We start from the raw sequence: 27,832 nt of genomic DNA, 5'->3' as shown, positions 1-27,832 counted from the left end.
TGGTGCTCACTGGGAGGCAACAAGAGGCCGAGAGAGAGGACCATATGCTCAACTAAGCATATAAACCCACGTCATGTCAGCTGCTCCTGCAGCCAAGGATGGAGATACAGGTGTTTCAGCATCTAAACAGAAGGAGTAAGTACAGATAAATTGCCCAAAGGGCAACTGCCCAAAGACCTTCCGGGGACAACGCAGCACATGAAAAAGGATGTGGGATTTCCCTATGGGCCTACAAAACAATATAAGCCCCCCACGTACATACTGCTTACAGATTAACTGCTTAGAGATTTTAACTATATTCAGCGGCATAGAAGTATTACTAATAAATCACGTCCATGCTTTCTGCTCTGCTGAGGCCTCGCAGAACCCTTAGAAGGCATGGAATGGAAATGGGGTGGGGGGAGTTTAGTATAACACCATATTCATCCATCCCCCGTTCAACATAAGGATGAGCAGCAAAAATAGCCATTAACCAATAACCATTAAGCGATCCAAAAGCCTGGGGCAATGACAAAGTCAGCACCAAACAAGACTCCCTGGGTGCAGCATTCCATAATTGACACCCCCTCTGTACATCTCTCAGAAGCGACACAGAGAGAAGGGCTTCAGATTTCGACCTCAGGGTTCAGGTAGCTTCATATGGGGAAAAGCAAAGGTAAAAACAAAGCAATCCCTGTAGCTGCAAAGTTGGAGATTGATTCTGAAAGTATACTAGGGACAAAGTCAATAGGAGCTGACAAATAATCATAACTATTGGTGATAGCAGAGTTTCAAGGAGACGCCATAGCACAGTGGTAGAGCATGTGCTTTGCATGCAGAAGGTCCCAGGTTTGATTCCCAGTATCTCCAGGTAGGTCAAGGAAAGACCCCTGCCTGAAAACCCGGGGAGCGACTCTCTAGGGATCCACAGAAAAAATAAATTTGTCTAAAAATCACTTCGAAGCTCATTTGGCTTGTTCCTATTTTCATTTTTGACCAATTTTTCAGCTTATTTGAATATGAATAATTCACGTTTCTGTGCATATTTTTTACATTTCTGTGCATATTTCTGCACACTTTCCCCCTATTACCTAAAGAATGAAAATGCCTGTTTTTTAAAAAACATGCACATTTAAAAGGGTGCATTTAAAAAAAATATCTAACGAGATCATAAATTCAGGAATTTGCTAACATTTCTCCAAAAAGAAACATGCTCCATAGAATCATAGAATAGCAGAGTTGGAAGGGGCCTACAAGGCCATCAAGTCCAACCCCCTGCTCAATGCAGGAATCCACCCTAAAGCATCCCTGACAGATGGTTGTCCAGCTGCCTCTTGAAGGCCTCTAGTGTGGGAGAGACCACAACCTCACCAGGCAACTGATTCCATTTTCGTACTGCTCTAACAGTCAGGAAGATTTTCCTGATGTCCAGCTGGAATCTGGCTTCCTGTCACTTGAGCCCGTTATTCTGTGTCCTGCACTCTGGGAGGATCGAGAAGAGATCCTGGCCCTCCTCTGTGTGACAACCTTTTAAGTATTTGAAGAGTGCTATCATGTCTCCCCGCAATCTTCTCTTCTCCAGGCTAAACATGCCCAGTTCTTTCAGTCTCTCTTCATAGGGCTTGGTTTCCAGACCCCTGATCATCCTGGTTGCCCTCCTCTGAACACGCTCCAGTTCGCATTCAGGATTTCAAACGGGACGCATTCGCACAACTTGCAAACAGCAATGAAATCCTCATACATATCTAGTCAATGTTGACAATACTGAACCAGAAGTACCAATGGCCTGATCCAGTATATGGAAGCTTCCTATGTTCCTAGCTTAGCACTGCGCCTCCTAAGGCTGACAGACTACCATTTGTCTCCAGACAGGATTCCTCTGTCCCTTTGACAAACACATAAAACTGGCAGAAAATCAACAGGTTCTTCTCCGGCCTGGAGGTGCACCAAGTAAGAAAGTTTCACCTGTTAAATATCTGCCTGTAATGCCAGGGTTAAAGGCAGAGCTGCTCTGCCAAGGAACGTGGGGTGGGGGGAATGGAGGAGAAGTGGCAACTTTATTAGGGGGAAATAATTCTTATTAATTAGGCCATCCGAGGGAAAGGAAGCAGCAGGCAGGCATCCCTCCATCATGCCTGGATCTGGATGTAGCTGTTAGAGAGAGATTGAAAGGAGGCAGCAGCCATTCCACTGTGTCCATGACCTGCTGAACTTTGCAACTAAGAATCTAGTGCCTAAATTTCCTCCTCCTGCTGCTTTTCCTCCTCCTCCCTCCCAATCCCCTTTCATTTCGTGCCATGTTCGTTTTAGATTGTAAGCCCTGTGGGGCAGAGACTGTCTTAATTAATATTTTCGTAAGCTGCCTTGAGAGCCTTTTTTGGATAGAGGGCAGGATAAAAGTGCTGTAATAAATAAATAATTAAAATAAATTTGAACAGAAGCCCATCTCTCTCAGCTGCAAGTGAAGACGGACACCACACTTGTTCAGCAATTAAAAAATCCAGTCAAACTGGCTGGGAGATAATCCCCCCTCCCTAAAAAAAAATATACATTACAATGTGAACACAAATATATTGTTTCAACTCTTGAGGCACCCCACCATCGAATCACTTGGCTTCCTGGAGTGAGAGTTACTGTATTCTCAGTGACAAAGCCTCCAGCTCATTGATTGAGGCAGAAACAGCTTCTTTTTTTAAAAAAAAATACATTATTATTATTATTATTTTAAAAAAAGCCTTCACTCTTTATTCTCTGTGCTTTCATTGTGCAAACAGAGACAATTCTGAGCAAATGCCTTTCGGGCTGGCATGAGGAGGGAGGGGAGTAAAAGCTTTATTCAGAAATCAGTCCTCCTGTGTCAGAAACAATGAGAGTCAAGAATGCAAATTAGTTTCACTTAAAAGCAGGACTGGCAATCAATAAAGGGAAGGCAGGCCTTGGAGTTACAGCTGCTTCCCTAGGAGGATAAGAGTTGAAAGTTTGGCAGGGTGGGGTGGGGGAGAGAATATAAAGGAGATGAAAGCCAAGAAATGGAAGCCTAAACAAAATTAAAAAGTGGAAAGTGAAAAGGAGAGGGGGGGGGAAGTGGGGGAAAGCATGAGATTAGGAATTTCTAAACAAAAAACAAAACAAAACTGGTGAACAGAAAATAGTTGGGACAGACAGAGAAGTTAATATGAAGCCAGGGGGTGTAGGAGGGATACAATTAAGAGTGCAGAAAATGGAATATTCGAAGAAATTGAAAAGGGAAGCAATACAATCCATGCTGAAATTAAGGCTCAGGAGGCGTTCAGTAGATTTAAGAAGCACCTCGGGCAGGGATTATAGCTAAAGGCGCAATCCTGTGCATGTTTCAGCAGAAAAAAGACCTGTAGCTCCCAGCATCCCCTCCAGGTAGGGCCAGATGGGAATCGCAGGACTTGTTTCTGTCTAAATACGCATAGGATTGAGGGTTAAGTCATAGAGCACATGTTTTGCATACAGAAGGTCCCAGTTTCGAATCCTATGTACCACCAGTTGTTGTATTTTAAAAAAAAAGCTCAGGTGGCAGAGCTGGGAAAGACAGAGCTATCCATAAACTCAAAGAGCAACCACCAAACTGAGCTAGATAGACTAAATAGTATAAGGCAGCTTCCAACGTTTATGTAACTTTTAGGATGTTCATGTTACATCCGCAGAGGCAACCTGTGGCCACGGCTGGACCAGGTCTATATCCCGGGATTGTCCCAGGATCATCCCTGTGCATCCAAATGACACACAGTGCACCCCGGGAGCAGGCAGGGACGACCCCTCCATTTGCCAGGGATAATCCTTAGGTCTAGCTAAGGCCTATGCCTCTTCCCTGCTGGGAGATGCATGCACTCCCTGTGGGAGGCAAGTACAAGTCAAGGCTTCAGATAATACCTGGAAAAATAGAAAGAAGAAATACTCTTTTCACCCATTAGAGGTTAGGAAACTGCCTTATACTGACAGGGTTCACATAGCACACTAACCCATACTCAGTGGTTGAGCATGGTTTGTTTGCTGAACAAACATATTGTCTGAACCCAGGACATTTTCTGCAGGGTGGCTTGTTAACCATGCATTATGGCTTGTTTTTCTTGAACAAGTCACCTTGAGAACCCATGGAAAATATCCTGGGTTCAGACAACACACTAATCCACGGTTCATCAACAACCCATGGTTCATCAACAACCCACACTCAACCACTGAATGCGGTATGTATGTTGTGTGAACAGCCCCACTAAATCAGATTACTGGTCCATCTAGTTCAGTATTGTATACACACTAAGAATAGGAGGTCCAGGACCCTCCAGACCATTTGGACTATAACTCCCATTGGCTCAGGATATATGAATTATATATATTAATCAATGGGGCACAAGAATGCCCCATTAGCTGAGTAACAAACAAAAAAGTTCTGCCAATCTAAATCTCAAATGTCTACTGCATATACAAAGGACAAACGTTGAGCTAATAACTTGAAACTATGCATCTACCTGATAAGGTCTACAATTGTGCAAATTTTAAAACCAATCCAATACAAATTACCACAGATACAGCAAGTTAAATTGTGCGGAAAATTGACACATTTTTACTTTTTATTCCAAATTGCGGTCCAGCATATCATATATTTCTTCCAAATTCTGGGGAAACTACTGATATGTTTTATTTGTGCTTGTTGATGTGTTTTTCATTGTTCTGGTGAAATTCTGACCAGAGGTTTAAACATTATCATGTTTTTTTTGCCCCATGAAAGCCTAGGGCAGTGGTTCCCAAAGTGGGCAGTACTGCCCCCTTGGGGGCGGTGGGATTGCATAGGGGGCAAGGGAGCGGCGGGGGGGGGGGCGCTCGAGGTGGTCTTTTCTGAGAAGCGCCTCTCCAGGAGGTCTTAAATCCCAGGGACATTTTTATGGGAGAAGATAGTTTGGTCCCAAACCATATAGGGGAAGAATCCACACAGAAGAGTTGTTTTAACAATGAATTGAAATATTTCAAAAGCACGAAAACGCTAATGAAGAGACATACCCTGCTTGGTGTGCCCCGCCATGCTGGCTGCAAAACAGAGGCATTCGCTCTTTTCCCTTCCTCCCTCGGCAAGCCTGTGGCGGGTGCTTCGGATTTTGAATAAATATTCAATTAATTGTTACTGTTTTGAATTTTATTGTTATTATCTTCCTTAGTGAGTCGTTGAAAACAGCTATTCTGAATAATGATTTTTATAGGGTAGGGTAGGGGGCACTGGGCATGAGTTTGTGGAACCAAGGGGGCAGTTATCATTACTGATCAAAGGGCACATCTGTTAAGGCATCAGACTTAGGCCTTAGCTAGACCAGCCGGTTAGCCTGCGACGGAGGAGGAAAGTTTGGGAACCACTGGCCTAGGGCAACAACTGCTGGCAAAGTTATGTCGGGCATACTCAGTTCTTACTCTGAAGCTAGAATGCTCCCAGTACTCCAATGTTTTGAATTCCACTGTTCCTGGCAGCAATCTGAAAGGAGAAACAGGTAGTGGGGAACTGTCAGCTGAGATAAGAGCGAGGCAATTTTGAAGGCTGAAGGAGCACACAGATAGATCTCTGATGAGGAGAGGAAGGAAAAGGAAGCTGGAATCCTATGCAGGCTTAATCAGAAATAAGCTAATCTGTACATATAAGGACATATCTATTCTTTTGTACACATCTACTCATTTAATGATGTGATTGTGGCTCTTATCAAGACGCTGTCATAATTAATTTCCTTTTTAAAAATGAGAGAAATTCAATGCTCAAAATACTTGCCAGTTTAAGACCAGAGTTAAAGATATCTCATGTTGGCTCAAGCTCCACAAAGCCAGGAAACTGGAAGCTAAGACCATAGCTAGACGGGGCTTTATCCCAGGGTGGTCCCTGGGATCGTCCCTGTGCATCCACATGATGCACAGGGGATCCCGGAATCAGTGAGGGATGATCCCTCCCTTGCTCTGGGATCTCACCCTACACTTTGACCCCAGTTTTTCCACAGTCCTGGGCTGTGCCCGAGACCGCAGAACGTGTGACCAGGCGGCGCCGGTTGACCTGGCTCTGCGCGATTCCTCACAAGGAACCGGGAGCTGCGCCCATCAGGGGTAGGGCGGGGGGAGCAGGGAAAGTAATTTAAATTTTAAAAATTACTTACTGTTTGCGCACGAGTGTTCGTGCGCTGCTGCCCCTTTAAGTTTAAAAAAATGGTGTGCGTGATGCCTCTCCTTCTGAGGTCGTCGTGCGTCGCATGTAAACAGAGACGGGGTGTCACGATAAACACATCGCGAGATCTTTCCTCCTCCGTCGCAGGCTAACCAGTTGGTCTAGCTAAGGCCTAAGTCTGATGCCTTAACAGATGTGCCCTTTGATCAGTAATGATGTTGTGTAATGTCACAAATTGTGCTTGCTTACAAGCAACAAACAGGCACGGGTCAATTCCCAGGAGGATCCCTCTAGCTACTAGGGATCAGAGGGAAGGAGCACATTTTGCCCATGCAAAAGAAAGCCATAAAGACTGATCTCAGAGTAATGTTCAGGTTCTTCATAAAGCAATACAGGGTCAGGACAATATGGAGCATTTCTGCTGGTCCCAGGGGCTCCATCCTTCCCATCAGGATTTAAGCCTAAAAGACACCCAAAAAGTGTAGGTGTATGGAGGGTAAGTTCTAACCAAGCAGAATTTGGAGCCTTGCATATCATAACTGATCAAGGACCATGTATGTTACGGCATCAGCCTAAACTTCCAGTTTCCAAGCTTTATGGAGCTAGAACCAACAAAGACTCTGATCTTAAACCAGCCGGCTTTTTGATCATTTTATACTTATAGCTGTAACACAATATATATTATATAAAGCCACCTTAGGCGGTGTTGATCATTACTTCTTGTGGCATGGAATGCCAGAACTCAGCCTTATCCAACCTGGAGTCCTCCAGATGATTTGGACTACAACTCCTAGCATTCCTGGCCAGCAGCCATACTGGTTGGGGCTGCTAGGAGTTGGATTCCAAAACATCTGAAGGCCATGAAGTTGGGAAAAGCTGTCATAAGTTAATGCATTCCCTCAATTTATTATGCACTGTGAGAAGAAATGCTTTTCTTTTGTCCAGAATCTACTGCCAAATCAATTTCACTGCATGACCCCAGGTTCTAACATTATGTGAGAGGGAAAGGGCAGCCAGGCGAGCCAGGGGGAGAATTTCACTATCCACTTTTTCAGTTAAAAAAAAAAAGACAGTTTAATGGTAGGGTTGTTGTTTTTTTAAAAAAAGCAGCTTGATAAAAATCCAGAAATGAGGTATTTGGAGACGCTGGGTCTGCTTGGAGTTCCGGAAACTTTCTCAAAGGTGAATAGATTTTGCACATCTTATTACCTATGACTCAAAAGGTTATGCAGCTCAAGAGAGCTGATGAGATTTTCTGATATATCACAAGATAAATATCAGCAAGAAATGGCTAATGTACTCACTCATCTTCATTCTTTGAGATGAATCTTTGCATTTTAGACAGTAAGCCATTTTCTATCTGTGCCATCTGAAGTCTCTGTCTGCATGCCTGTCTTGCTGTACGTATGTCAGGGATAAATCCTGAGTAGACAGACGCCAGTTAGCTTGCAAAGTCCAGGCCAAGAGAACACACCAGCCAAATCAGAATGAAATTCTTGTAGCACAGTCTCAAAACTCCTGGTCAGCAACATCTGAGCTACTAGGGATCAGAGGGAAGGAGCACATTTTGTCCATGCAAAAGAAAGCCATAAAGACTGATCTCTTCCAGTAGGCCTACCCAGTTGAATTTTTAAGATGCCTTTTTTTAATGATGCACTGGTTTAAAACGTTTGAATTAGTTGTATGTATTTTATGGTGGTTTTGTGTTGTACCCCACCTCGATCCAGAGAGAGAGGCGGGTAATAAATATTATTATTATTATTATTATTATTATTATTATTATTATTATTTCCCAAATTATTTCATTTTGTTTTATTATTACATTTCTATACCACCTTTTTTTCCCTCTTCCAAGGAACCTGAGTTGGCTTACAAAGTCCTCCTCTCCTCAGAACAACCCTGTGTGGTAGGTTAGGCTGAGATTCAGTGACTGGCCTAAAATCTCACAGTCAGCTTCATAGACTAGCACGGAGAGTCCCAGTTCAACACACTAACCACTACACAATGCAGGCTCTCATTTTCCCCATAGCAATTCATTTTCCCCAGTAGCAATGAACAGAAACTATTTTCTTATACATAAGAAATAAAAAGTCGTGTGAGGGGGGCTTTCCCAGGGACACTTATGTTGGGATCTAGATCTGCTTGTGGTTCCTAGTTACCCCCTGACACAAAGAATCAAGCCTGCTTCAACTCTGCCTCTTCCTTTGCACAGCACCACCTGGGGTTATGTCCCACGGTCACACCACAGTGTGACGAAACGTGGAAACAAATCATTCCACCTAACAAACCAGTACATATATGCTAAAAAACATTTTCAGTTCTGCTATTTGCAAAACACACACGCATGCAGAGTCCATGCATACTTTCCTTAAAACCTGTCACTGAATTCTCCCTTCCACCTGCCAGTTTCTGATTTCTTATCCGTTTAGAAAGTAACTTTTTAAGCAGCGGATTAAGGATTTATTTGATCATTCCTTACAGCTGCTTCCATAAAGTTTTATTGGCTTGGGGCCCAGGGGGGAGGGGGAGAAGAGAGAAAAAATACAGTCCCCGGTCAAAGCAGAACCTAGCACTGCTATTCCAAAATTTAGAAGATATAAGCACAAAAATAATATTGGGAGCCATCCCACTAGGTAGACAGCCTATCCATGGTGTGGAGAATGTAGATAGGGAGACATTTTTCTCTCTCTCTCTCTCAAAATACTAGAACACAGGGTCAGCCCATGTTGGTGGGAGATTCAGGACGGATCAAAGGAAGGACTTCTTCATACAGGGATGGGATTTGTTTTGATGACTTTAAGAACTAGCTGAATTCAGGGAGGGTAAGTCTATTAGGGCCCAATCCTATGTATGTTGAGATTGCAACTCACATACGTCCCAGCCAGCATGGGAGTTGTGGTCCCAAGATATCTGGAGGGCACCATGTTGGGTGAAGCTGTCCTAGACAATGGCCATTCTGCCATCAACCTTGCTGGCTAGGGAATTCTGGGAGTTTAGGACTTTTTTCTGCCTAAACATGCATACGATTGCATCCTCAGCCTATTTAAAATGGTTCCTCCATGTTCAGAGGCAGTATCTCCATGCATACCAGATGCAGGAGACAGACGTCACACTCAAGCCCTGTTGGCAAACTCCCAGAAGATTCTAGCTCAGGTGTGGGAAACCTGTTTCAGCCCAATGGCGGGTTCGATTTTGGAGAAGCTTTCAGGGGCAGCATTCCAGTGGTGGGTGGGGGCAAAAGGAGGCCGGCCTAGAAATACCACCATATTTTTTTATTTAAAGCTGTTGCTCCCAGTAACTAAGAATTAGGTGTCAGGATCAGGCCTGTTCCCCTTGGCGTGGGGGAAGGAGTTTCAAGCTATCAATCAGAATCAGATTCTGAAGCTGAAGAAACAGGACTAGAAATGTCCCAGCTTATACAATAAGTGGTGGAGGTGATTCTCCCAGGCTCTTCACCCATCAGGGATGAATGTTCACCAGATCTTATCAGTGAAAACATTAACAACTCAGGGTCTGTGGGAACTCAGGAATTCTCAGAGGGGGAAGAGACTTCAGAATTGACTGATCCCAGACTCCACTGCAGGTTCAAACGGGCGGAGCTAAAAGTAGACGAGAGGCAATCAGCGGCTAACATCTCTCCAAAGGCTTCTTCAGAAGAATCCTCCTTTTGGTTAAGGGACTCAGGGAAAAGACCATCCCTTTTGTTGAAAGGACAAACGTCTCACTTAGTTCGCCAAGTTTAGCCTAGAGGAAATTTCCTAGAGTTTAACCTCTCTTCAGGTGCAAAGAGGTTTTTATTGGCTGAATAAAGCTTTGTGGATTACTAGGCAGACCTCTTCATTGTTTCGCACTCAAGCGGGAGGGCTTTGAAATAGGACATTAGGAGAGACAGTTCTACCTTTTAGATTGGGTGGGTGGGGACTGCATAAAAGCCAGAAAACCACCAAATGACAGATTGCTGGGGGAAAGGGGGCAGGGCCAGGGGAAAGGGGGCAGGGCCAGGGGAAAGGGGGAAAGGCATCTGAAAAACCAGAGGAATTGATTTTGCCCCCAGGCTTGTGGTTCCCCCTCTACTAATTGACCACTGTTGGAGGACTGGATTTGATCCAGCCAGGTAATCCTTATGTGTGTGTTTTTTAACAGTCAAAAGGCTCACATGTTCTGCATGAGAAAGCCCCTGGTCTATCGCAGAGGTGTCCTTATTTGTCCTTTCCCTCCCCTTCTCGGATGGACTTTCTGTGCTCGCTCTTCAATAGGCAGGACGACAACAACCAAGAGACTAATTTATTTCCAAAATAACTCATAAGCTCAAGCCAATCTGGAAGCCCTCATCACTGCAGGCAATCGCTACGGCTCTAGGCACAACCGTTTTGGCACAGAATCCCAGAAACGCACGCAAGGAGCTTTGCAAAGTGCAGAGGGAATGTCCTTGCAACGGAGAGGAATGTGAATCTAAGCAATCAAAAAAGGCTCTATTACACCACATCTAATTAAGCCTACCAAATCCTACGCATTATACGCGAGGGCGGCTGTCCGCCCTTGCTCAGAGAGTTTACGATCTACACTAAACAGAAGGTGGGGATAGTAGTTGAGGATTGACAAATTGGGTAAAAGGGATAGGGCATGAGAAAGCCAGATGGCCACAGAGACGCCGGCAAAGTGCAGATGGCTAAAGCACAGCCTTGCTTAAGAAGTGGCCAAGTTGGTCTTAATTAACTTATCAAATTCACAGCCATAAACGGCAACGATGTCCACTAATTCAGTGGCTTTTTAATCATAAAAAAAAGATGGCATGAGACTCACGCTCAGGCAGTCTATCAAGAGCTATTAGCCAAGTAATTAAATGGCATCTCCATGTGCAGAGGAAGTATCATCGCTCCTTCTAAGAGCAAACACTGATATGACTGTAGATGCAGCAGAACCCCTGAGTAACAAGAAGGAAGAGTCAGCATGATTGTGGGAACTCAAAGGTTTGCAGAATATAAACTAAAGTGGCAAAAAAGTCCCAGTGTGGATTGAGCATCCTCAGTAGCCATGGAATACAGAATGACAGTTGGAAAAGAAAAAATGGAATATGGGGTTATGGAGCAGACAGAAGGCTGGAACTCACAACAGCAGCAATTAAGAGGGCATGGCTGGCTGGAACCCAGAAAAGTAGCAGTTAGAGGGCATGGCTGGATGGAAACTGGAACAGGAGTAATCCTTTTAGGAAAGAGGATGTACTGCAACATTTTGTTGAAGGTTCCATTTGTTCCTCTAAATTCAAAATTTAGGGGACATTAAGGAAAGGTCATTGTCTTCATGCCCCGCTTGAAAAGTGCCCGGAGACATTCTGCCTGTCTGCATCCAAGGAAGGTGTAAGAACAGTGAGGGCACCTCCATCAGCTTCTTTGGGACTATGACTGTTTTGGCTCATCGTCTCCCAGAACTCTCTCTCCCTTAGTGGCCACTCCACCCTGACCTTATAACAATTGTGTAACATTACATGAAAATCCGTGGCTGAAGTTGCTTGCTTTTCTCTTCCCTCTCCATCCCATTATCCTTTTGAATCATGTCTTTCTGCATGCTATTATTTCAAATTAACAAGCACTGCATTTTGGAAATGCAGTATTCTATTACTGCTACAAATAATAATAATAGTAATATGGCTGGCCATTTATAGAAACAAAATCATGGGCCGGTTAGCCGTTTTGGAAGGGTCCAGCAAGAGCCTTCTTGGTGGGTACTCCCAAGCTTTGAAACTCGCTGCCATGGGTGGCTGGGTTGGCTCCCTCTCTGTTGTCCTCCAGCTGACAGTCAAAGACGTTTTTTATTCAAGCAGGCCTTTGGCATGCAAGCTTGTCCGCTGGATTGGATGCCGTTTTTATTATTTCATTGTTGTTTTTAATGTATTTGTTTTATTATTGTTTTAATCAAGTTTTTATTTTAGATTCCAGTTTTTATTTGTTGTTAGAGCCACCTTGAGTGTCATTTCCCTAGTAGAAAGGCAGGGTATAATTCAAATAAATAAATAAATGTGACTTAAAATAGAGGCAAGTGACATAGAAAATCATTTCTGTTTCACAGGCATCAAATGTTGCATTATTTCCATAGTTCCTGGATCCCCAAACTGTGAATTGGGACCCCTCTCAGGGTTCAGAATACACCTGCTGGAGGGATCCACTGTAGCTGGAGGGATCTAGTGGGTCAGGACACACACACCCTTCCTCCTCTTTGAGACCCTGTGCAGAAACTTGGCAAGCAGCAGTAGCAGCATTGGGCTCGGACTGTGAGGCCTGAGTTCAAATCCTCCGTCAGCCACGAAGTTCACTAGGTAACCTTGGGGCAGCCATTCTCTTTCAGCCCAACCTACCTCACAGGGGAGGCAGCCTTCCCCAACATGCTTGGACTGCAACTCCCATCAACCCCAACCATCTACCCAAAACATCTAGAAGGCACGAAGTTGGGGAAAGCTAGCCTGAACCAACCCCGTGGGCTCTGTAGTCCATAAGAGAATAGGTAAGAATCAAAGCAGGGGATAAAAGTAATCACTCTTGCTACTACAGGGAGCAAGATGTCAGTCCAACTTAAGTCCCATTAATTCCAACAGGTCTACTCTAAATAGGATAAAGACGGGATACATCATATTTAACATTTGCTTACCCTATCCACAGATCCTCCCATAGCAAAGACAGCAGGAAAGAGAAAGGACCGGGAGAGATGCTAACTTTAGAAGAAGGGGCTAAGTTCAAAACACTGGTGAAAACCGACTCAAATTAACCATCTATAGGCCCCGTTCAGACAACACGCTAAACCATGCTGCTTAACCATAAAATGGTTAATGGAATGCATTAATGTATTCCATTAACCATTTTGTGGTTAAGCAGCATGGTTTGGCGTGTTGACTGAACGGGGCCATAATCTCCTTATATTCAAGCATGTCTCTTTGCTGAAATGCCCATTGTCGTGTTATGGGTGCAGAGCCCAAGGCAACGGGCTCATCGTCCTTCTCCAGATGCCTATCAGCAAAGTGACACCACTACATCGCGTTGGGCCTACCTGAATGCAGCACCTCATTTGCATGCCTCTTTCATCTACGTGCAAGAAGATTCCATTTCACTGTCTCACCACCTGACGCATGACAAACATTTCTGGGGATATTACCCGCTAGCAAACTCACTCAGGCCGCCAGTGTTTGGAAAAGTAATTACATTGTTTGGTCCGCCTCTTGTTTTGCTCGTACTGCCACATGACGGCTGCTGCATTTCAAAACGCACACGGCACTGCCCAACTGAGCATCTGGGAGGGTAGATTAGGCACATCCCACGAGTTTTATGTCTTCTCCCTCCAACGCCTGGGTAGGGCACATTGCAATGTAAAACCGAAAAGCAGCATAAGGAAGGAAACTAAAAGGACTGGGACTACTCACCAATTATTAGAAAATGGGCCAAGAGGTGGGGAACTTATTACGGTGACCATATAGAAAGGACGACAGGGTTCCTGTACCTTTGACCATTGTATAGAAAAGGGAATTTCAGTAGGTATGATGTGTATGCATGCAGCACCTGGTGAAATTCCCTCTTCCTCACAACAGTTAAAACTGCAGGAGCCCTGCCCTCTTTTGTAGAGTGACCAGATACAAAAGAGGGCAGGACTCCTGCAGCTTTAATCCATTGTGAGGAAGAGGGAATTCACCAGCTGCTGCATGTATACAAATGGCACCTACTGAAATCCCCTTTTCTATACAACAGTTAAAGATACAGGAGTCCTGTCCCCCTTTTTATATGGTCACCCTAGAACTTATCCAGTATCATACATATCCTTGCTTAGAAACAGCGACTCGGCTCATCGCCTATGGCAAACAACCATCGTCTTCCAAGTGACCAGGCAGAGAAAGCTATATAAACGTTACCTTTTCCCCCCTTTGCCACAAATGAGAAAAGTGGGTATGTATGCTTAGCATTTGTATAGAGCTCTTGAGTATTCAGAGTGCTTCATGTGCATTATCTTGTTGTAATCCTTACAACAATCCTATAAGTAGGTCAGTATTATCCCCATGTTGAAGATGGGAGGGGAAGGGCTGCGATAGAAAGGGAATGCCACCCAGTGAATTCAGGGAAGAGAGGAAATTCGAACCAGGAATATCTTGATTCATTGCTCAGTCAATAAAGTGTTTGCAGGCTATTAACTTCAGGGAACGTCTTTGCAAGACTCTACAAAACCTCCAGTGTTTACCCAATAAAAAAACACCTTCGGCAATTTTACATCGCTTGGAAGGCACAGTGAGTCGTATATAAGCAATTCTAGGTATGCAAAGTCAGGAATCTTTGGGAAAACAGTCGAAGGCGCTCTCGGAATAGGAAAGTAAAGATAATGTCAGCAAAGGATTTGTGCAGCACTCAGCCTGTGATGCAATATCCAGTTTTGCCCTGGTTGGAATAGCCCTCAGTTGGATACAGTGAAGCCTTCAAACAAACATACACATCTCTCAAAATTGGACGCATTGTGGCCGCCCAGTCTGAGTGAAGGCATGTCGGAAAATACACTGGTAGGCACTCCTAGGCCTAGCCCCTATCATGGTGCATACCTATAGTCCCTTGAGGGAGGGCTCTGTCCACTCCATTCCCCTGAGGGGGCCTGCCCTACAAGGAGACTAGCATATATCTCTGTCCTTTGGCCTACTAATCTCCCCTGACTTCAAACTCGATAGGACTGCAAAGCTATGTGCTTGTTGAGGGAAATCTGCCCCTAGTGGGTGAAGATGTTACTGCCCATTTCAACCACATATACACATTTAACTTAATTTAAATTAATTAATGCAATTTAAAAACAAAATAACCTTGAGGTGCACACCCCTAGGATCCATTGAGTATGTGTGCCTAGTTTTAAGGGGTCTCGGTTTCATGGTTGTGGCACCACAGCACTAATGGACAGACAGACAGATACTCACCCTCTTTTATTACAATAATAATAATAATAATAATAATAATAATAATAATTCTTACCCGCCTCTCCCTCTGGATAGAGGCGGGGAACAACATCAAATACAAAAACACTATAAAATACATAAAACTGATTAAAAACATATAAAACTAATACATTGTTAAAATAACAGCCAGACATCTTAAAATTGGACTGGGTAGGTGTGGTGATATGTCTGTGGTTTGTATATCTAGTGAGTGCAGAGTGTTTGACTGAGTGGGTGCGGCTGATGCTGCTGTGAGAGAGGGGGAAGGAGGAGTATAAATCGGTTGGCTGAGGGGATTGTTTAGTTTTAGTTTTGAGGTTTGGTTTTAGTCTGGGAGTTTTAGTCTGGCTTGTGCTTCGTGAGGGTGTTTGGTGTGAGGAGTGAGAAGAGATAGAATTTTAAGGGACTTGGAATTATTGTTTTAAATATAAAAATATGCAGGTTTGATCTAAATTGAAATACTAAAGATCTGTTCAATTTCAATAAAATTTACTTTGTGTTCTGTTACCACAAACCACGTGTCAGCTCGGATTTATTACCTGCTATATTACACAGTGCAAAAACATCTACCAATACACCTGCAGTTCAGTACCTCAACAACAGAACCTATTTTCCAAAACCCTTTACCTTGTTCCCTCACATACAAGGGAAAGGTTGTGTTGTTTTTACCCTTTCCTCAGGCTTTTCAAGAGGTGGCGCTTGGCTTGAGAAGGGTGTGCTAGGCAAGGCCTTCTGTGTGAGGTCGGTGCCGTCGCAGTAGGCCTGCCAGATGACAGCATGGGTGGCATTCGCAATTGAAATCCAAGAATCAGCAATGTGAGGAAGCACAGCCCCACTGACCTTTAGAAGAACCCATCCTGTACTGTATCGAGTGGTGCTTGTATGAAAACACAGGTTTTCCTCCTAACCACACAAAATCTATTTTAATCAGGAGATAAATCTGTCCTTGCCTTGGATCCAGATTTAGGAGCATGGGGAAGCTACCTTATATTGAGTCAGATCATTGGCCCATCTAGCCCAATATTTTCAGCAATGATTGCCACTGGTTCTCCAGGGCTTCAGGCAGAAGATTTTCCAACCCTACTGGAGAAGCCGGGAATTGAACCTGGGACCTTCTGCATGCAAAGTAGGTGCTCCACTATTGAGCTATGGCCCCTCCCACCAGACTTCCTCACCCCATCAGCCCCTCCAGGTACACAGAGGGTCGGGGACCTTGCTGAAAGGGGTGAGCTATGGTGCAGATGAGAAGAGGGGAGAATCCCCCAAAATCGGCTAAAGGCAACTGCTGTAAGAAATGGCCTTCTGTCAACGGAAGGCAGATTCTGGATTCAACCCCTTATGTTAATAATCAGAAAGCAACTTCTAAGAACATAAGAGTTCTTTTCCGCAGACTTTTAAAAACGGGAGTTTCTTGTATGTTGGCAGCTTCCAATTCCAACCTGAGAGGACTTTACGAGTCACAGGGCAGGAGATACCAACCCTCAATTAGATCACGAAGGCCTGCATAACCTTTTTTTATTATTATTTATGTTTTATTATGAAATTTCAACAAAAGGAAAGAAAGAAAAAGAAATTAAATGTGGCTACACAGATTTGAATATATCCATTTCAAGGCATACATGTGAAATGTATATCTGAAAATGCACTTTTAACTTGTGATTGTCCACACACACACACCTGAATGCAGCCCACCTGGGACTTGTTTTTTGCTGCTTGGAGGGTGGGGGAATCATCAAGCACTTGGCAGGTAATAATAAATAGCTGTCAGTTTGCATTTGACTTGGTGAGAAGGAAACCATGTAAGCCTGTTTATTCCAATATGTAACCCAAGTGGACCAAAGGAGTTTTCCTTTACAGATCTAAGGCACTGAGCCACATTCCTCAAGTGATGAGTACAAGTGACACTTGATCGCCCGGGTATCATAACCAGCAGTCCAAATGAATGATCCAACAGCAGGTGGATTTCGTACTAGACATATCAGTGTGCAGCCGCTGTAAAGGCAAACTCCATGTCAGGCATAATTAGAAAAGGAATTGAGAGTAAAACTGCCAGTATCATAATGCCTTTATACAAATCTATGGTGCGACCACACTTAGAATACTCTGTACAGTCTTAGTCACCACCCCTTAAAAAAAGATAGTGTAGGGCTTGAAAAAGCACCGAAAAGGGCAACAAAATTGATTAAAGGGCTGGAGCATCTCCCCTATGAGGGAAGGTTATAACAGCTGGGATTGATTAGCTTGGAAAAAAGGAGGGAAAGGGGAGACATGATAGAGGTGGACAAAATTATGTATGATGTGAAGAATGTGGATAGGGAGACATTTTTCTGCCTCTCCCATAATATGAGAACCCGGGGTCATCCCATGAAGCTGATAGGTGGAAAATTCAGGACGAATAAAAGGAAGCTTCTTCTGTGCGCTTCTTCACACAGCACATACCGTATTTCTTTGATTCTAAGATGCACTTTTCCTCCCATATAAACATCTCTAAAAACGGGTGCGTCTTAGAATCGCGGTTGCGTTTATTATTTCTTAGAATCAAAGCTTTTTTTCTGTTGGTGGTACTGAAATTAGTGTGCATCTTACAATCGATGGCGTCTTAGAATCGAAGAAATACGGTAGTTAAACCATGGAATTCACTTCCACAAGATGTAGTGATAAGCCATCAATTTGGATGGCTTTAAAAGGGTGTCGGATAAATTCCTGGAGAAAGCTATCAATGGCTACTAGCCTTGATGGTTATGTGCTACCTCCAATATCCGAGGCAGCAAACCTGTGTGCACCAGTTGCTGGGGAGCATGGGTGGGCGGGTGCTGTTGCACCATGTCCTGGTTTGTTGGTCTCTGGTCGACAGCTGGTTGGCCACTGTGTGAACAGAGTGCTGGACTAGATGGACCCTCAGTCTGATCCAGCATGGCACCTCTTAGGTTCTTATCACTACTTGAGATATTAGAAGCCACAACGAATTTATTTTGGCATATGCTTTCAGACTACTTCATTAGATGCATGGAATATTATGGAGTGTTTCAGGTTTATTATGTACAATACATGGGAGGGGATTCTAAACAGTGACAATGACATTATGAACAGCTGTCATTCTCTCTTAATAACTGACCTCATTGCTTACCATTTTTCCCACCTGCCGCCCACCGTCTATACTGTATATAAACCTCAAATGCTACATAATACTCCATGCGTTTGATCATCGGTTACCGTCTAAAAGCTTTTGCCAGAATAAATTCATTCATCTTTAAGGTGCCCCCAGAACCTTCGTTGCTTTGGCTGCAATAGAGTAAAATGGCTACCCGCTTGAAACCATTACAATAGTAACCACAAGGACTCACACATATTCAGCAGGCCAAATGCTTCATGATGGGTTTTGTCATGAATCAAATATTGCCAGGTGGATGAGTGCTTCCTCCTCCTTTCCTAATGCAAAGGAGGAGGACCGCTCACAAAAACAGCAGATTCGCTTCCGCAGGTAATTGTCAACTCGGAAAAGAAAGCTGCAAATTAAATTTGGCTCAACAAGCAGTTCACGTCTGCGCCCCCTAACAAACTGCCAAACTATTTCTGGAAACTCAGGCAGGAATGCGTTACTCACATTTAGATTGGTTTATCTTGCCAATTATTAGGGTCTCATTTTAATACTCTCCCAGCATTCTTTGGTAGGCTGTTTTAATAAGAGCCTTATGATCTTTTTTATTTTTCAATGACAACAATTCCGGGGTTTTAGGGAATTTAATTCCCAAAGCTTAACAATTGAGTTTTCTTTTCTTTCTCTTTCCTTTCTCTCTCTCATTGAGTACATCTGGATTAATCTCTTCAAAGCATTTAGAACTATTTTTGGAGGATCACCAAACAGTGAAACAACTATTCTACGTACACATTCTAAATTAGCAACTTTGTCACCAACAATAGAATTTTCAGTATTTGTCACCAACAATAGAAGCATCAGAATTTTCCTTCCTTCCAACCGGGTGCTCTCCAGAGGGCTTGGACTACAACTTCCATCATTCCCAGCCAGTATCGCTAATGAATCAATGATCTGATCCCGTGAATTGCATCCAATGGGTGCATTCAATTTTAGCCTAACTCAAGTCCCATTTATTTCAATGGGTTCCTCGAAGTAGGCCTAACATTGGATCTCCGGCTATTGGGCGGTATAGAACTGTAATAAATAAATAAATAAATAAATCTAATCCAGTAATGGCAGCTTTGTATGTTCAAATCAATATGTGAAATTCTTCACCGGTTCCAGATGCCCCTTGCTTCCTTAGGGCCACAATAACCTTCAATAACCACAGAAACAACATATGCAACACTTAAACAAGTCTGGACTAATCATAGAGGCCAACAATGGAATTTCATAGCATCCCAAAATTCCAGCAGTGTTGGCTTTTGCCATGTATACATATATAATTTGGAGAGAGCCCCTGCCTGCAATTATAAATGTATCCACTTTTCCCCATGCTTGCTTATAAGTGAAATGCAGGTTTTGAATCCATGTTATTGACGGTGCCCAGAAATCTGAAGGTAGCACTTATTCCAGGCTCAGTAACGTGGTGCACAATGGGGTGCAAGTTGAATTACTGAAATTAAAAACAGAAGTGAGAAAATAGTCTTTCATTAAATTCTAGATCATTTAAAGTGCTCTTGTTAGGCTATTCAGCATCCAATAAAATCAGGGTGGGGAGCAAAATCTCAATTTGCCCAGGGCAGCAAAAACACTTCACCACACACTGGTCTTAATGGTACCACAGCCGTGTTGTCAGGCTCTAGGAACTCTCGATACAGCAACCCTGCTGAAGTTCAGGAAGTGGAATCAAGGCCTGGATGGGAGACTGTGTTGGCCCAAGGCAATCCCCAGTCCGGATGGGCAACCTTAGGGTGACCATATGGAAAGGAGGACAGGGCTTCTGTATTTTTAGTACAGAAGTATAGAAAAGGGAATTTCAGCAGGTGTCATTCGTATGCATGCAGGAGCCCTGCCCTCTTGACCAGATACAAAAGAGGGCAGGGCTCCTGCAGCTTTAACTGTTGTGATGAAGAGGGAATTTCACTAGGTGCTGTATGCCTACAAATGACACCAGCTGAAATTCCTTTTTCTGTTAAAGATACAGGAGCCCTGTCCTACTTTTCATATGGTCACCCTAGGTAACCTCCATAAGACGGATTTGGCCTGCAGGCTGCCTACCCATGCTGCGAGTACTATGAAGTTTCTCCTCTTTCATTTGCCCCTTTTTGCCACAGTTCCTCCATCATCACAAGGAGAATCAGGCTTGTCACCAGAGGTCAGTGAAACTGGGCAGCTGCCCATGTCCCCAATGCCTCAATAAGACACACACACCCCACGGCACCAACCCCTAAGCACCCACAGCTCAGAAGCAGCCACCACTACTGGTAGCAAAACTGCCCCCCTTGAGAGAGTTGGGCGCCCTCTCCTCTGTGCCACACCGCCTTGTGGGAGTAGGCAGGTGAGTGAGTGGAAGCATCAGGCATTCCTTGCTACCATCAGGGCTGTTTGGGGAAGAAACAAGCTCCATAAGGAGCATGTTGTCAAGGGCTCCCAAAACAGGAAGCAGCCCTGAGGACAACAGGAAACAGCAGTCTTCCCCCAGCTTGGTGCCCTCCAGATGTTTGAGGACTACAAGTCCCATCAACCCTGACCAGTGACCATGCTGGCTGGGGCTGATGTCAGCTGTAGTCCAAAACATCTAAAAGGTACCAGGTTGGGTAAGGCTAGAATATATGGCCACATCTACACCAAGCAGGATATTGCACTATGAAAGTGGTATATAAAAGGCAGGAGCCACACTAATGGTTAACAGTGGTATTGAAGTGCACTGACAACTGTTGGAGCCCACTGAGATACTATATACCACTTTCATACTGCTATATGCTGCTTGGTGTGGCTCCTGCCTTTTATATACTGCTTTCATAGTGTAATATCCTGCTTGGTGTAGATGAGGCCTACATTCCCCAAATGAAAAAAAAAGTTACAGAATGGCAGAGAGTTATTATTAAAAATAACTTTTTGGTACATGGGAATGCGCAAGTTCCCTGGGCCCAGGCTGGATAAAAATAAATGATTTTTTTTTAAAAAAAAGAAAAGAAAACAACACTGATTTTTTTGCTTTAAATCGGATTTTTTTAATAAAATGCTTTTTGAGGAAAAATCTATCTAAAGATAGTTTTCTATTTAAGATACATTATAGTCCAAAGGTTATTCATCATGAAATAAGGATTAGTTTTTAATTATATAGCATGAGGCTGTATATTCATGCAATGTTTAAATATTTTGGTAAATGAATTCCAATAATCCAGTCACAATTCTGTAAGATTATTGGGCAATTTTTCTATCTAGAAGATATTATCACAGATGCTTGGTTTTACAGTTCTCGAAACTGTGAATTTGTGTCTGCAGAGATCACAATCCCATTGTTCCTTTGCAAAAAATTCAATGAATAGAGTGCACTTTTGGGGGGGGGGCGGAAGTCACATGATTAAATCAAGTCTTTCTGAGTAGTGTTTTAAATCAAAATCCACCCTGCTTGGGCCCCTGCTTTTTTCTAAGTTCTGCCACCCACCCACTCTTCTTTAGCCATCCTCTGGGTGGGGAGACGCAGGTTCAAATCCCTACTTAGCTGTGAAACCCATGGGGTGGCCCAGGGCCAGTAACTACCTCTCAACCTAACCTACCTCACAGGGCTGTTGCAAGGATAAAAATAAGGAGGACACACTACATATGCTGACTTGCGTTCTCTGGAGGAAAGGTGGGATATAAATGCAAATAATAATAAGCCGTCTTGAGCATAACATTTATTTATTCATTTATTTATTGCATTTCTATACCGCCCAATAGCTGAAGCACTCTGGGTGGCTTATCCAACTAAACATATAAGCAACTACTGTCATCGACTTCCATATGTTCATATCATGAAAGTAGCAACCAGTTTCATCAGTATTAGGCAGGGAGGGGGAATAATTAAGCCTTCTTTGCTCTCCAGACACTTCCTATTAAGTTGAATTTTTGCAGCCTTAAGTAACTGCTTCCTCATATTTTTTTAAAGCCCACCGAAGTGTACTTTTGAAAGGAAACTCTTTTGAAACTAAACCTGGTGCCACTGTTACTTACCCAGGTCCAGCTGCCTCGGTTTAAATTAAGCTCTGCGAAACACAACACTCCCCTCTGCCAAATTTGTACACAGTTACCTAGGAAGAACACCGTTGGCCTTACTTCTGAGTAAAACATGCACCGGGGGGGGGGGGGGAAGAGATGCTTTACCCAGGCACTCCTGTATGAACTCCTGCTACCAAAACATGAATCCAATTTCTACTAAAACTGCTCAAGGAGAAAATGTACCAAACGGGGAAAATAGTGTGGATCGGGACACTAGCGTGGGGAAGCTTTTAAAATCTGGATCGTCCCCCTGTGCCCTAGTAAAATCAGGCTAGACACAAGTTGCTGGATTCAAATTTAAAGTAATACCTGTTTTAGACCTAGTTGGGGGGTGGGGGAGAGACTAGTTTCCCTTCCATTCAGCGCAGATGTTGGTGTGCAGATGTTTTTCCAGGTGCATCCGCACTCGGGAAGCTCCAGCCACGTCCCCAAGGAAGTTCTGGTGTCGCACGCCTCCCGCTTCGACCCACTTAGCAAACGCGGGTCCACGATTCAGAGGACACACAAAGCGGAACAGCGACTTAGGGGGGGAGTGGAGCCTGGCGGCTTCTATTTCAGTGGGGCAGTGAATCCGCTCTAGATTTCAGTCCGAACTCTAAAGGTGCTGAAACCACTTGGGGGATAGGATTCGGCACTTTAGATAGCTCCTTTAGAGTTCGGACTGGTTCTGATTGAAACTCAAGAGGGGGATTCACTGCCCCACTGAAATTGGAGACACCAGCCTCCACTGCTTAGGGGAGGGGCTATCGGAGCCCCACACACACCCCTTCCCAAGGGCCAGGCTGTGGCAAAAAAAAAACCCACCACCACCACCTTTCCTTGGCTCCACTTTTCAAGTCGTGGCCCGAACCCCCCCCCCCCCCCGGTCTTTTAGTTTGACGCGCTCACGCCTCTTCCGACCACTTCGCAAGTTCCAATCGGACTCCGGTGTCTCCTTTCTTACCAACCTAAAGAGGCCTCGCCGGCCCTCTCCTACTTCAACACCCCCTCTCTGCCTCCCCACCGTGCCATCCAAGCCCCACGCATGCCCCCCTCCGACGCCCAATCCCCCCTTTCTTCCCTACGGCCCCACTACGCGCTCAAACTAAAGGCTGCGATCCTATCTCGTGCGTGCTTTTCTCGCGAGGAAGCGTCTCTCCCCCCCCACCCCACCCCACCCCAAACTCTGCGCGTCTTTTCTTCCAAGCAATCGCAGGGCGAAGTCCGAGCGACTCTCGGTCAGGTCGGAAAAAGCCCTGGTGAGCTCAAAGGCGAGTCCACGCGCGCTTTCCTCTTTCTCGCGGGCCGCGATCCCAGCCAGGCGCGCACTTCTCACGGCCCCGGCTTGAATTCGCCCGGACTTCCTCCCGACTCAGGGCGCCGGCGATCGGGCGGCAAGGGTGCCCCAAAATGCCGGCGCGCGTTTCCGAGCAAGTCCGTCCACCACACCACACCACCCGCACCCCGCCAGACTAGGTGAGATTTACTCGCGCGTAAGCCAGCACGGAGGCTGAAAAGCGACCCTGCTCCACCCGCCGCCTCCGGGATCTGGAGATGGGAGGGGAAAGAGTCCCGCCAACCACCGCTGCCCGGGACTCTTTGGTTCTTTTCTTCGGGGTTTTGGAGAGGTCGGAAGGGGAGACGCGCCGGCCCCGCACGCTTTCCCTCCGCCAACTTCCCAGCCCCCGAGCCCGCACTGACTGACTCACCGGCGCACACGTGCTGGCGCGCTCCAGCCGCTTCCCGGCTCGGCTCAGCCCGGAGGACGTGGCAGAAGCGGCGGTGGCGGCGGCGACTGCAGCTCCTCCCCGGCTGAGCGGAGCCGCGCAACGCAGAAGGCTCCTCCCGGCTCCGCTCTAGCCGCGAGCGGGACGCCCTCTGCCGAGCGACGGCCGCTTGGACCCGCTGCCCGGCCGAGTCCACCGCTTCCATAACCGGCAATTTGGCCCTCCTCCCCAGACTTAGCTGGACTTGTCTTCCTGTTGCGTTGTTTTCCTCTTTTATGGAAAGAACGCCTGAAATCCTAAAAAGTCCTATGGAGAGAGCCGCTGAGATTTACTTCCGAGTAAACACGCATAGGATGTGAACTGTTGGTTTGTTTGTTTATTGATTTGTTTATTCAAGAATATTTATATACAGGTTTTTGTTTTTTTTAAAAAAGATCCATTTTAAAAATAGTATTAGAAAGAGGTGAGTATGGAGAAAAACTGATGGGATCTTATTTTAATAAAAATCTTTCTGCCACCCAAGCCTTCTTCCCACTTGTTTTTAGGGCAGAAAGTAGATCTCCAAATGTTTTGGACTTCAACTCCCTGCAGTCCTAACCATTGGCCATGCTGGCAGGGGCTTCTGGGAGCTGAAGTCCAAAACTTCTGGAGATCTAACTTCTGCCCACTTGTTTTTAAGACTGCTTCCATGGCAATGTTAAAACTGAAGAATGAAATTACACAAATGGAATCTACAACAAAATGTTGCGGTATATAGAGTGCTCCTATCCACTATTTATTTATTTATTAAATTTATATACCGCCCCATAGCCGAAGCTCTCGGAACGGTTTACAAAAGTTATAAACAGTGAACATTAAAAGTATACAAAATTTAAAACCATCAAAAATATAAAAACAACAGTATAAAACAACAGTATCCATTTAACAACAACAGTTCTGGGGTCCATTAAAAAACAAACAAACTTAACATAAGTTGTTAACTGCTGTTAAATGCCTGGGAGAAGAGAAAAGTCTTGACCTGGTGCTGAAAAGATAATAATGTTGGCATCAGGCGAGCCTCACTGGGGAGATCATTCCATAATTGGGAGGCCACCACTGAAAAAGCCCTCTCCCTTGTTAACTCTTCCAGTTAATAAGCCAAGCTCTCACTCCATTCCATTCCCCCTCACACCCAGGGCTCATCTACACCAAGCAGGATATTCCACTATGAAAGCGGTATGAAAGCAGTATATAAAAGTCAGCAGCCACACTACTGCTTTATAGCGGTATTGAAGTGCACTGACAACTGTTGGGGCCCACCGACACAGACCATATACTGATTTCATAGTGCTATATCCTGCTTAGTGTAGATGTGTCAATGGGCCCCAACAGTTGTCAGTGCACTTCAGTACCACTGTAAAGCAGTAGTGTGGTTCCTGCCCTTTATATACCACTTTCATAGTGGAATATCCTGCTTGGTGTAGATAACCCCCCAGTTTTCCACAATCCTCCATGAGTATGCAGTCCTTAAGGTGGGGTGGGGGATCCTTAGGGTTTTCTTTTCCCAAAGTTTTTTGCGCTTCTGCATACCTTAGGGTTCCCCTGAATCTGCTGATGCCTCTCTCTTATGTATTGATGGTGACATTTTGGCTATGTAAGCAACGGCACTCACAACTGAACATTGGAAATAAAAGGATTGGGTTTTTTCCAGTCACACAGATTTAAAACAGAACAAAAGAAACTCGTGGACGGATAGCGCTGCATGATAGCAGACAACTAAAAATGCTTTTATAGTACTTATGTCAAATTACTTATATCCCTTGTTTTACCCGAGCAGTTCGCACATACAATAAAAACTGTGGCTGTATTAAGCAACTGATCTAGTGGAACAGCAGAACATGGCTATAAAATGCTTGCTAGAGCGAAAAAGAATTTCAACAACCAGCTAAAGATGGGAAGAAAGGAAACTTATCAGAACTCCCTGGGGAAAGAAATCTAAAACTGTGGTGCCACCACTGAGAAGACCTAGGCCATTGCTAGATGAGGAGTTAGCCCGGTGTGAGGCCCGGTCTCCCTGCTGTGCATCCAGATGACACACAGAGCATCCTGGGGTCAGGCCGGGCTAAGTCCTCCCTTGACCCGGGATAAGCGGATGCACTTATGTTATGGCCCGGCTTTTCTGTAGCCCCGGGCTGAGGCCGGGGCTGCGGAAGGTCTAGCAGGGTCCGTGGCTTTTCCCGGCTGCTCGCTTACTTGCGAGTAGCCGAGAGAAGCCACGCAGTGGGCATAGCATTCCATAGGAACGCTGTGCCCATCGGGCTGGGGGGGGAAATCACGGCCGGGGGGGGGCGCGGAGGCAGCATCGGACACGACGAGCGGGCAGGGGACAGGCATGGCAAGCGGGTACACTACGAGGGGGCAGGGGGCGGGCGTGGCGAGAGGGGACACGACGAGCGGGCAGGGGGCAGGCGTGGCGAGCGGGGACACGGCGAGCGGGCAGGGGGCGGGCGTGGCGAGCGGGGGGAGGATGGGTGGGCAGGGGGCGGGCGTGGCGAGCGGGGGGAGGACGGGCAAGCGAGTGGGCATGGGGGGGCATCAGGGGGAGAAATCAGGGGGAGCGGGGAACCCTTTATTTTTATTTATTTTTTAAAAAAACAGCCTTACCTTTTCTGTTGGTGTGCTCCTGCGCACATGGCCCTTTAAGTTAAAAAAAATGGCGGATGCGACGGGGCTTTCCCTTTCCCCGTCACGTGTTACGTGTGGAAAAGGGTGACGGCTCACGCTAGCTGTAGCGCAGCGTCACCCCTACTCCCCACCGGATTATCAGGTAGGTCTAGCAAGGCCCCTTGTCTCTGGTACCCACCAAAAGAATGTCCCATCCTAAAGCTCAGGCAAATTTAGATGGGCGAAGGTCTGAGCAATTCCATACTATATCCAGTGGTGTAGTGGACGCAGTGCTGGAACATTTTTCAAAATTTACTACTGCACTGCTGTTTATATTCCAACAAAAGCCCGAGGGAAATAATACAGATTTAACCTGAACGATAGAATAGGCTGTCTACCGACCTCTCAATTTCACTTGCTGCTCCTAGTGCATTAATTTAGGGTGACCATATGAAAAGGAGGGCAGGGCTCCTACAGCTTGAACTGTTGTGATGAAGAGGGAATTTCACCAGGTGCTGCAGGCATACAAATGACACCTGCTGAAATTCCATTTTCTGTTCAACTGTTAATGACACAGGAGCCCTGTCCTCTTTTCCATATGGTCACCTTAAGTTCTGTCTCCTCTTTGTAGATCCTTCCTCCCAGTCATCCTTTAGTTAGCCAAGTGGTCCTTTATTCTATTAAAATGTCTCTTCTTACAAAACATCACAGCCAAAGGAAAACATAGCAGATAGCCCTTATTTCCAGTGGTTAAGTCCCAAACCATACAATCTCATCCGGAAGCCCTGTCTTCATTCCCAGATGTATGCAGATATGTTTGAGTTGTAGTTGGTTAGGAGACAGAGGTACACTGACTTGAGTAAAACAAGTGGGACCTGCTGTTCAGGATTCCGGATACTCCATTCCATTCTCTCCATTCCCCCCTTAGAATCGACAATCAACATTCCATGGCCACTGATCAATCACTGGTGTATTTGGGGCGTTTCCACCAAAAGGATTTTATTCCCTTTTTTTCTCATTTTTTGCAAACCTTGGGGTTTCCATAATCCTACTGATACCTCCCTCTTGTATATGGATGGCACTGTTTTGACTATATAAGCAATAGCACTCGACATTTGAACATTAGATGTAGAAGGAATAATGTTCCTACAATTGGAAAGAGACCTTCTGCCCATCTCCCACATGGAAGAAATTCATAGAATCATAGAATA

At 45.0% G+C, this 27,832-nt stretch overlaps 1 long non-coding RNA gene across 1 annotated transcript in view; it reads right to left on the bottom strand.

The window, feature by feature from the left end:
- LOC134399755 (uncharacterized) overlaps positions 1 to 24,041 on the bottom strand; it is a 75,007-nt gene extending 50,966 nt beyond the window's left edge. Inside the window, exon 1 of the long non-coding RNA XR_010025509.1 lies at positions 23,961 to 24,041. This is a non-coding gene — a long non-coding RNA (uncharacterized LOC134399755). The remainder of the gene's footprint in view (positions 1 to 23,960) is intronic.
- Positions 24,042 to 27,832: the final 3,791 nt, after the last annotated feature.

Source organism: Elgaria multicarinata, chromosome 5 (assembly GCF_023053635.1).
Source record: "Elgaria multicarinata webbii isolate HBS135686 ecotype San Diego chromosome 5, rElgMul1.1.pri, whole genome shotgun sequence".
Taxonomy (NCBI): domain Eukaryota; kingdom Metazoa; phylum Chordata; class Lepidosauria; order Squamata; family Anguidae; genus Elgaria; species Elgaria multicarinata.
This window is presented reverse-complemented; position numbering and strand designations above follow the sequence as displayed.